The sequence below is a fragment of the Cygnus olor genome, chromosome 5 (genome assembly GCF_009769625.2).
Source record: "Cygnus olor isolate bCygOlo1 chromosome 5, bCygOlo1.pri.v2, whole genome shotgun sequence".
NCBI classification, from domain to species: Eukaryota; Metazoa; Chordata; class Aves; order Anseriformes; family Anatidae; genus Cygnus; species Cygnus olor.
The window spans coordinates 29,642,803-29,654,305 of NC_049173.1; positions in this window are offsets into that span (position 1 = coordinate 29,642,803).

The window sequence follows — 11,503 nt, forward strand, 5'->3', positions numbered from 1 at the left end:
TCAGCTCTTACTGTGCAAAGTCTTTTCCATATTTTAGAGCTGGGAGAAAGATATATTGAAAATGGTCTCTTTCATTTAATTTTTCTTTTACATACCTCTGTTTCTGGACTGTTCGCAGGATTTCTTTTTTAAGATGAAATTTGCTACAAAAACTATCAGAGTGGGAATACCTAGTCATACCGTCAACTTACTACCATCTGTTCACTGGTTACTCATGAGTGGTTGGAGTCCCCTTTGTGCTAAGCGCTGCATGTATGCATAACAAATGAGAAAGTGCCTGTCCCACATAGCTCAGAATAGACCAAGCTAAGATTTGCCCAAAGACTGCCAGATGTACGTGGCAGAGTTGGGAAAAGAGCCCAGATTCTCTCATTTCAGATTCAATTCCAATGCATCATCTTTCTTTCTGAAATGGATTTGAGACTGTCCTACGTTAGCAGGGAAAAGAAAAGACCCATGTCACTGACAAACAGGGTTTTAGTAGTCTGTGGCTACAGCTGTGAATGGGAAGGCTGGTTTTATTTAAGCTGAATGAAGGTGGATGCTCTCCTACAGCCAGCACTGTTCAGAATGATGGCAGCAGAAGTAATCACTTTGCTTCACACAGGCTTCTATCCCTATGAAGCCTCCTGTCATAGAGGAAATAACAGTTTGGTAAAGGTCCAGGTCAGAACTGGTCTTTGATCTTTCGTAGCTTAGCAAGGTAATGTCTCCTAGTTAACTGCAGTCAAATTATATGACCTGTGGCAGACATTTAGAGACATATTTATCCTGAGAAAACAAAGCCCTTCAAACCCCAGGTGAGAAGGTTCTGCAATTTAATTCCATCATCCAGAACTGATTTATCCCTGGATATAAACAATGCCATGTGTAGCATGGCCTATTGGCACAGCTGTTGTGCCTCTTCATTTCTCTCATCCTGCTCTTAGGAAGGCCATTTTTACTCTCTATGGTGCAAAAACCCTTTCCAGACCATATCGCTGCAAGAAGTTAAAATACAAACCTCACCCTGGACTTACTCCTGGAGGGTGATACACAGAGGATTTTGTGCCTCCTTAGAGATAAACAAATTCAGGAGTGCTTCCCAGACAATGCCCAAGGTTCTAGAAGTCTTTGCACGTCCAAGCTCAGACCTAGACCCTGCACAGCCCCACATAGTTTCAGACTGTTACTGCAGATAACTGCTTTACAAAGCTTTTGCAGTGCCACTTTCTAGCTGATCTGGCAGAAGTTTCTATCAAATCTGTTTCACAACTCCTCACATATTTTTGCTTTGTTTCTTTGCTTTTAGAATATTTGGGGTTCTTCTTCATTAAGGATCTAGATCAGCAGCTGAATAATATTCCCATGTATTCATCTTGACCTAAGTAGGATTCTTCACAGCAATAAAGCCTATATATCCAGCAAAAATGTGTGCAGATTCAGACCTGGAATATGCAATTTCCTCACTCCTCTTTCAGTTTGACATCTGATCCCTGTCCTTTTGATTCTTTGTAATCCGGAACACCAGCCTCCTTTAGCAGCTAGTAGAAAAGCCCAACTGAGAAACCAGGTAAGCTCCAGTGATGAATATGACAGTAACCTACCATTAAGGGGGTGTTAGATTTAACAGTAAAGAGAGAACCTACAGAGCCCTTAGAAAGTTTAAAGAATTAAAGGTAGAGGAAGAAGAGCTAAGTGAGAAATAGAGATATATCTTAGACTGCTTTCACTACCCCTATAAATTATTGGCCATCATTTCTCGCTCTTCCCTAGTATAATTCCCAACTGCCTATTTCTTGTCATTCTGGTATCATTCTACCTTCAAACTGCCTGAGCCAGGTTTCCACAAATCTGAGATTTACAAAAGAAAAATACCTTTGGAATCATTTTTAGTTGTCACCTTGCCATTTTTTTTTATTTTTTTTTAATCCAGCATCTAAGGGGATGAGTTTTGAAAAGGGAAGGGAGAAAGGGAGAAAAAATCCCTGCTCATATAAGCAGCCTGTTCCTGCTCTTCACTGGCCCCTTACCCAAAAGGGGTAAGGGTTTTGTTAGTATCACAGAATCTGTGTTGTAGAAAATTTTCATGCCATCTCGAACCATTAACCTAAAGAGCTTGGTGTTATTGCACTCCTAACTCAAGCACTGAGTTAAATGGAACAAATCTGAATCCAATTTGTATGTCCAGATTACTGGTATATTGGAGTCTCAGAACTAAAGAGGTGCAGAGAGGATCCAGCAATGTGGAGGAATTGCACAGGTTTGTGCAGTGATTGCTTCTGTAGCAGGAGAACACCAAAGACTGTCATGGGCCCAAAGAAACAGGTCTGTGTATGGCCTACAGATCTGCACTCAGATCTATTTCTCAAAATCCCTCCAAGTAGGAACACAGAGGAGGTCAAAGCTACCACTGGAGGCCAGAAGCTGCTCTGTGCTATGTCTGCAATAGCATTGTATCACCACCAATTCCTGAGCACAAGGAGGTCACCACATAAAGCTCTTTTACCCTAGCTTTGTAATGAGATAGCTTTTGTATCAAGAGGCATTTAATTATGATGTAAATTAAGAACTATGGAAGGTGGTATATAGTTTTTTGACAGCATCATTCACAGCATTACATCTCTACTTCCAATGAAAGCAATGTAATTAAGGAAAGCACAGCCAGTTTGAGTTTGCCTTGCAGGAGACAGAACTACAGTGATTGAAGCATGTAGCAGAGCAATGGAAAATCAGTATTCCTCCACAGTTTATGAAATGAAGCACTCACAGTGTCAGTTTTGAACTGTTTTGCAGTATATTTTGAATAACCCAGTATATGTCTGTAATAAAACACTGGAGTCCCTAAACCCCCATAACCAAACAAATGCATCCAGGCTGAAGGTTGATTTGGGGGTGGATCTTTTAAAACTCACCACTGCCAAATTTCAGCTCTAAGGGAAGGTGTTATATGTGCAGTTTCTAATGTTACTGCTCAGCCTGCAATGAGATTATGGTATTGTTAAATTAAAGGAGTTCCTGTTCCGTGCTGTTGTTCTTGGCTGGTCCAGTATTGTGGGTTAACTTCATGTGATGTATTTTCTTTAGAACAAATTTCCTTCAATTCATCAGCAGAGGTTCAAGCTGCTCTGCTAAGAGTTTGTGACATTTTTTTGGAAGTGGTTACAAATATGCCAATGAAAAGTTAACAGATTGTCAGGAACACTCCCTTGGGAATGACGTTTCTCATTTTTCTTTATTCTTTATCTTTTGTTTATCCTTCTTTCCCTTTCAAGACTATATCTTTCCAGCCTGGCAAAACTGTTGTATGGAGCTGGCTACTTACGATACAGTACTACAGAGCTGCAGAAGAACCCTGGCCAGGCAAGAACAATCTAATTATCTGCCATGATGGAGGCCTTGAGCAACAGAAATTCAAGAACAAACCTTCAGTTACTGTTAACTGTAGATTCTGTTCCTGGCTCTCTCACAGGCTTGTTGGATAACCCTGACCACTCTTTGCTTCAGTTTCCTTATCTGTGAAATGGAAAGATAATAATACTTAACAGACAGAGGCTGTTGTGAGTTTCCATGCATGCAGATAGATGGTTAACACCAGTGCTGAGCCATGCAAGAATGACACTCAGCTTCTGGTTGTGTCTCTAGATGCTGCACTGGTCAGTTGGGGTCTGTTCCTCTGACACAAAGCAGCAGCTGTGTAGAGATGGGAAGCTCTGAACTCAACGCCACGCAGAAACACTATGCCAGATCCCAAGTAACATAGCCCTGTTGAAGTCCAGTTCTCAGGAAGAGATGTATTACTGCAATATAACTGCAGCTAATCCTGATCCTAGGACCCAAAGTGGTATTCTAACAAAAACATCCTGCACAACATATGAAAATGCAGGTACCTACAAGGTCCTAACAAATTATTTGATCCCTGAAATTTACAAGGTTGGAACAAACATCTGTGTGTAGGAGCACCTATGACCTGCTTCATTAGGTCTACATCTGAAGAAGAGGAGATAACACGACAACAAGGCATTGCCACAAGCCACATTTGCTGTGCCTGAGTCCCTACAGAGGATGAACTGAAGGGCACCACTGCCAATTTATTGCCATCAGTTATTTCATGGTGTAAAGACAAACACCAACAAATTATCAGTGGTACAATTCCTGCAGAACAACCAGTAGGTCACCTGTGGAGTTGTCTCTAAACAAAAATTGGTGTTATCCTATGCTTCACAGAACACAGAAGCAGTCAACGCACATCGCAAAACTGGAATGAGCTCTCTGACAGAGTCATCTGGATCATGACAAGAGCGTGCCATTAAGCATTTAGTCAGAGGGAAGAGGCATGTGATTGTAGGTAATATGGGTAAGTCATCAATCTTGGTAATTACAGATAAAACAGTATACTCAGCCAAGCAGTGGAGAAAGATGGATTAAAGTAACATGGTGGCAGTAAGAACGAGTAGGAACAAATAGAATGTTTCAAGCACAAGAATGTTTGCTATTTGTTTTCCTCCGAAATGCTTTATGTTTTATAGAAACAGACCGTTCTGAGAAATTCTAACTGGTACACTGAATACAAATGTCTGTCCAAGCCTCTCCAAATCCATTGAGAGAGTCAGGGGAATAAAGGCAGAAAGGACTATTAAGAAGTTAAAAAAAAAAAAAAAAGTGGAAACAGTCAATGAATGACCTTGTCATATAGCCCTGTTCAAACATACACTTTCTTAACAACTGCAGTAAAGTGCAGCTTTGAATTGGATGCGGAAAGAAATATTCCTCCCACCCCCCAAAAAAAAGTTAGATTTAGCTCAGCCGTGAAAGCTGCTCCCTTTAATGTGGCAACAACAGGAATACAAGAGCTTCACATTCCCCTTTTATATGTTTAACCTTTGACAAAAAAGGTTAAACACTTTCCTTACAACTGACTCACGTCAGGAAACGCAAGAACTATACTCTCCAGATGAAGCCTGGCTAGCTGCAAAATGCAATGTCAGCGTCTGAAGTGAAGTAAAACAAGGATTCCTTGTGCAGTTCCTAGTACTGCTACAGGGACAGGAAGTGGGTCAGCAGTAGGGTCTTTTCCAGGCGAGAGAGAGATGAAATGGTAACGGGAACAATAAGGAAGTTCGGGGCGGGGGGAGAATTGGCTCGGATTTCAAACATCTCACTGAAATCTACTTTAAATGCATTGATGTATTAAAATTCCCCTAGCAACATAGCAGGAAAGTTTACAAAACATTAAATGGAGTATCTATGAAAGCTTCCCATGTTTTCCGTTCTTTGCCTTACAGATACTTTAGGGCCAGATTCTCATCTGGTGTCAATATGCCTAATTCCCTTCACTTGGCTCAGATTTGGCTAACTGTGCTAGGCTATTCATCAGGAGCCTGATGGCCAAGCTCCTGAACCGTAGCAGCTCCAAACAAAGTCAACTGAATCTGCAAGTACTTAACAGCTCTGAAATTCAGGTCTGGGGACCAGATAGTGCCACCAATTCCTACTTAGAGCCCTAACAGGCTAGAGATAGACTCCAGGTTAAACACAGGCTGTGCTAGGTGGAACAGTCACTTGCTGAGCATCGAAGAACAAAGGCTGCAGGAAACCAGGCAGTGCTGAGCACTGACCTCTACCCAGGATAAGGCATAAAGAAATGATCAGAGGTGAGTCCAAGGGTGACTGCTGTCCTCAGAAGTTTTTGGAGGGGGCAACCTATTCAGGACACAGCACAGGAAGTCCCAGGAGCATGGTTCCTCCACCTGGAGCATGTTGGGGAATTGGAAGAGGAGAGAAATCATTATGAATATGGCAGTAGCGTCTGGAAGTAGGGTCTGCCCGCTTCTGTGGACAGACTGGCTAGTATAACAGCCGTACAGCAGACATCATGAAATGGTCTTGGTGGGGTAGATGGTCCTAACCCTCTCCTCCCCATGGAAACTTCATACTGCGGGAGGGAGAGGAGAATGTGGGATGTGAAGAACCAGGCACTCTTTTCAGGAGTAGATCCTCTCCAAGCACTCAGTCCTCCTAAGCACTGAACTTGCCATCTTCCCCTACTTAATCCCTCTGCTCTAAGCCCACATTGTTCTAATGAGCTCTCTTCCTTCTATGTTTTGATTTACCTCCTTCACTGCCAGGAGACAGCCTGCTACAAAAGCTCAGAGGGCTCTATAGCTTCTTTCTGCCTCATGCTTCCCAATTCCTCACCTTTCCCTGATGCTAGCTACCAACCCACCCCGCTGCCCTGCTCTCTTAATATTGCCTAGGTGACTCCCCCACCCCAATGTGTTTGCTGGTGGCAGCAGGAGGCAAGACACAGGGAAACGCTTCTCTTGCCTGAAGCACACATTTTGGGGTAGAAGGACACAAAAGCTCTGATAAACCACAGCACAGTGTAAAGAGCTTAGGAAACGGTTGTGGCCAAGTTCCCGGTTCCCTTCTGCACAGTAAGGCAGTTGTGAAACACTATGTAGGGCAGCACAGCATGGGACGGTGTCCGGGTGTTGTCCACAAATATTCTCTTCAAGACAATGTGCAGAGGATGGGAGGAGGAAGCTGTTTCAGGACTCTTTTGACTGAGAGGGAACAAAGCTGCTTGTCACAGCAGCACAGAGTCCTTCAGCCAAATTGGTGTGGATGCAGGCATCACAAGCAAATTACAGCATGGAAACAGTCTTCTGTATATCAAGCCTACAAGAAGGTGATCCCAAACAGTGAAAACAACAGAAAAAAATCAGTTCTGTAGATGTGATCTGTTCAGCATGTCTAGAGAATGGCAATGCTCTATTACCCGCTGTTTCGAAGCTCCATCTCCTGCTTCCTTCATTATATGTGCACTGTAGCCCAGGGTAAGTCCTGGTTGCAGAACCTTGTGGGTCTTCTCCCACCATCAAGAACAATTTCACTTTAAGGGAAGCTGAATCTGGCTTTTAATTAGTGATTCAGTTCCCCTCCAAAACCAAAGCAAAATAAATAAAAAGGAACTCTTCTGTGTTTGAAGAGTATTCAAAATTCAGGAGATTTTTCAGACATTGGGACGATGAGGAAGTGCTGCTTCTGCCAATGCACTGATCTGCAGCACATGTTGTACTGCATGGTGCTAAGAGGCAGCAGCCTCCACCTCAGCGTTCCCCAGGAAAGCCACCACTGCAGTAAACTATGGGTTATACTGCATTTACAAAGGGTGGTGAGGACTGTGTCAACCAGCATATTTCAAAATCATCATACTCTGGGACTCCAGCATTTTGGTATAAACTGTGTCCCTCCTGTCCCTCTCAGAAGAAATCTTTCAAGCCCAATATTCTATATCAACACCACAGAAGGCTATAGAAATCGTCATAGAAACACTGCATTTTCTGCAGCTTGATATGTGATGCTAGCAGGCACCAGGTGGCGATGTAATTACAAGATCAGCAGCGATATCACAAAATCGTGGTGTAGTAGAAGTGTTAAAAGGATTATTACATAGATATTTTCATATATCATTATTGATCCAAAAAGAAAACTCTACCACCCTCTAGCAACTGCCTGATCTGATATACACTAACTTTCTGATCCTATGTAATAAGACAGATTTGACATTTAAAAGACTAAAAGGAAGGTTATCTCAATATGGGATAACTGACAGCTTTCAGCAGGAGTTTTTGTCAAAGATTCTAGGTGGGTTTTCTCATGTTTTTGCATAAGCATGTGCATTTGTGTTTCAAAGAGTAGGAATAACTTGTGAATGGACTGGATGAATTCCTGCCCTTCTCACAGAAATGGCAGACTGTGCATCACTGTACTTTGCAATGATCCTCCATTGGGTGAGAAAGGGAAAAAAGGAATGGGTAGGACAGCCATGTAAGGGCTGACTCGATGAACAAATGTTCACTAAGTGGAACAAACATAAGAAAGTAATAAGGCAGTAGTGAACATCCCAGCTTGCAGACTGAAATAGCTGGCACCAAGTGCTCAGACCTGGAGCACTAACGGGCTCTCCAATTCAGGATCAGGGGCAAACACATCTCAGGCCTGTTTCTCTTCTCATCAGGAGTAGCACATTACAGTCAGCAGGGCTATTCTGACATACATTCCCATATCTGGATGCCAGATGGGAAATAAGTAACACATTTTTAAGAGAGGGAGTGACTAACCATTAGAACAGACCAGCAGGGGAAGCAGTAGATTCTCAGTCTTCTGAGCCCAAACTGGATGCTTGCTTTGTGCAGGCTGTGTTTCAGTGAGACTCACAATGCTCACTGCAAGGACAGCAGTCTGACCTGTGATTAGAGAATATACTATCCAATCTGGCTTGAAATCTTATTCATCTATAATAGTCAAAGCAAATGAGGGGAGAATTAGGCCCTTTATTATTTCTCAAGTGGGTGCATGAACCAAGCTTGTGGTGTAATACATGCAACACAGGATTCAAAGTTTATATTTCATAAATCATCTGCTGGTATAATCACATCATTTGAAATTCACTTTAGCTCATCTAAACTGGTTACGATACAGGTGAATTCATTTTCTTTTTGGAATGAATACCTTTATTCTGCATTGTGATTTTCGATGACCGCAATCAAGCCTAATTTACAGGCAAAATCTGTGACCCCAACACTTTGGTTTTGCTGTTGCATTTCTGCTGCTTAATTCCACTTAAGATTCCAGCAAACTGGCATGAGATGGACACATATCATTCAGGTAGAATTTGCCTCTCTCTGCAGTAAAGTATGACCTTGAAAGTTTAAAATAAATAGTAATCACATTGAAGATTCATTTGCACACAATCTCTTCCAGATGGCAAAGTCTGTGAGCTAGTTTAAAATGATTTCTCATCAAAAACACATCAATTTTTCTCCAAACAACTAATACAGTTTGTAAAAGTATGTCTGAGTCTTCAGAGAAATACATTTACCTCTAATGAACTGTAGTACAAGAGTATCCAGTGAAGATGGACCTATGCTACTTTAACTGACAACTGGTAAAAGTGATCTGGAGAACTTCATCAGCTGAATTTTTAAACAAGTTCTAGATGAACCAGCTCTGGGCTCATCTAAAATGGGCTAGATTGTGCCTACACTTCTGTTGCTTGTAAGCAAAAATTAATATGCCACCAACCATAAAGTTTTGTATCTCATCTTGATTAATGCACTGGATATTCAAGAGGATCTTCCTTTACTTCAGTTAAAACTGTGTTATAGTTCATGATTGGTGTAAGTAATTTAAATAATGCGTTCTTTTTGAATCACATGCTCTGTGCATTACAGAAGCATCTTATAGTCTTGTCATCTGCTTATTAATAAATTGCATAAAAATACTAAACCATAGCTCTTGACTGAGATGAAGGAGATGAAAAACTATTTTTCTTCTGCCTTTTAAATATGTGGATGGCTATGAATAACTTGTGAATTTTCTGTACATGTCTCCAAGCCCATCTCCATCTTCAGTCATCACTGCCTATAAAAAATGAACTAACCTGGTCAGAAGGCAGTGGGCCAGGATAGTCCCAAGATACCTAACAGGACTGCCTGCAAGAGAACACGGCAAACTAGGTCTGTGTGGCTACTACCAACAAGCTCCAGTTTGAATCGCTGGGCCATTTTACCATCTCTGTAAAGCCACTAAAAGTATATCAGTTCTCTGCTGTCTTCCACATTCAGAATTCAGCGTAAAAGACAACTGTGCTGATTGCAGGCAGAAAAGCCTGAATCCCAAGAGGACCCCGGGCTGCTGACAGGACCCAGACTGTCAGTATTGGTGCTCAAGTAAAGTTGACTCCTTACAAAACCTCAGCCTGGGTCCCAAAATATTTTTGCCTTTCCGAATTTGGAGATCAGACTGTAATCTACATAATAGATGTCTTTCAGGGATTAAGTAATGTGTCACGGTCAATATGGTGAATGAATTACTCTTTTAGTTCCTTTTTTACATGGTGCTGCACAAAATTGTCTCTTTTGTTCTCATCATTTCTAATCCTGCCTGCACATCTGCAGTCTTTCAGATGGCAGCCCCTTTTCTTGAACAGAGTGGGTTTTGCTTTGCACCTAACTATAAACCCAAATTAAGCACTCCCTCCCCCTGCTCTTCTAGGTTTTTCATCTCCTTTTCCTTGAACAAGATTTTGAAACATAGCTTTCAGACACATTTTTGACACACTATTGCACTGCGCCAAAGTCAAATAGCAAGTTCTCTAGTCTCAGCAGATACTTGCTCTCTTTCCGAGAGTAGTGTGCTTTTTATAAAGCGCAAACAACGGCCAGTTATTTCAGTAGAGCTGAGCTTAAGCTGTGTTTTCCTGGAAAAATATATTACCAAACAGTAACAAACACAGCTGTCTGGTTTTTGTTTTGGGTCAGGTGGTAGGAGATCTGAAATCAATTCAATCTCCAAGATTCAAATCCTGAATGAACATAGATAATGAGAAAATGTACTGCTCAGGGAATTATAATGTATGTTCACTTTTCACTGCCTCTCTTCTAGTGATAAATTCTACTTCCTTTTACACCAGTGTGAATTCACAGCAATAGTATTGATCTCAGTGGGGTTACACTGAAATATATGCTCATATATCAAATTAGGGTATGGCCCTCTATCCAAAGGTGAAAGGCATGCTGTGAAAGATGCTGATTACTTATTAACAGTGGGTGCCTGCAGTATCACTATCAGCTGAGCTAATCTATATTTCCAGCATTTTGAGGATCATTTACTAAAAAAGTTTTTAAATACATTTTAAGCTATGAGTTTAGAAAATGGGAATCCTGAAACTTTTTTTTTTGTATTTAACCTCACAACTCTGAGAAACTTGTTCAAAATCCAAGTGAAAAGCACTGTCTGTCCTACTCTGTATCGCCCCCAGATGCACTATCGTGGGCTAGCCAACTGTGTGGTCTCATGGACACTGGCCTGAGGATCCCAGCAGCCAGGCCCTGCTGCCCACCATGCCATGACCCGTCCCTCTCCTAACCTCAGTTTCTGATCTCTCCATCCTGCTCCCTGCGGCCTTACTTAAACTTCCAGCTGGGAAAGTACCACTGTTTGGGGCTGTCTCAAAAATGTCTTGAGTAAGGATTGAACGAAGCCTATGTCGAAACGGTTTCCCGGGACTGATGAGTGTACATTTTCTGAGCACAGTCTCTTTGGCCAGGGCTTGACTCCAAGAGTCACGGCCAAGGTCTAGCTATGCTGGCAAAGTCCCTTGCAGATACTTCTTATACCATGACTAAAGGAGTTTTTCTGAAAGCGTTACTACATTGGGGTACATTCCTCCCCTGCATCCCACACCTCCAGCTAGCAATTATTCTAGCCAAATAACGTAGCACAAACCTGACCTCAATCAATCTACTTCTTCCCATGGACATAACATAAATAAAGTTGCTGCTTTTCCCATTCATGAGAGATCAATTGTGTTCAGAGCAATAAGCAGGGTTCTGATTACAGGGGGCAAGACCCCTCAATACCACCAGCTGGAGCTATGTGTGGTGGGACAGTGGTACAGCCAATACTCATCCACCCTCCCCAGCACAGATGCAGCTGCTCCACAAGGGAATCAAAC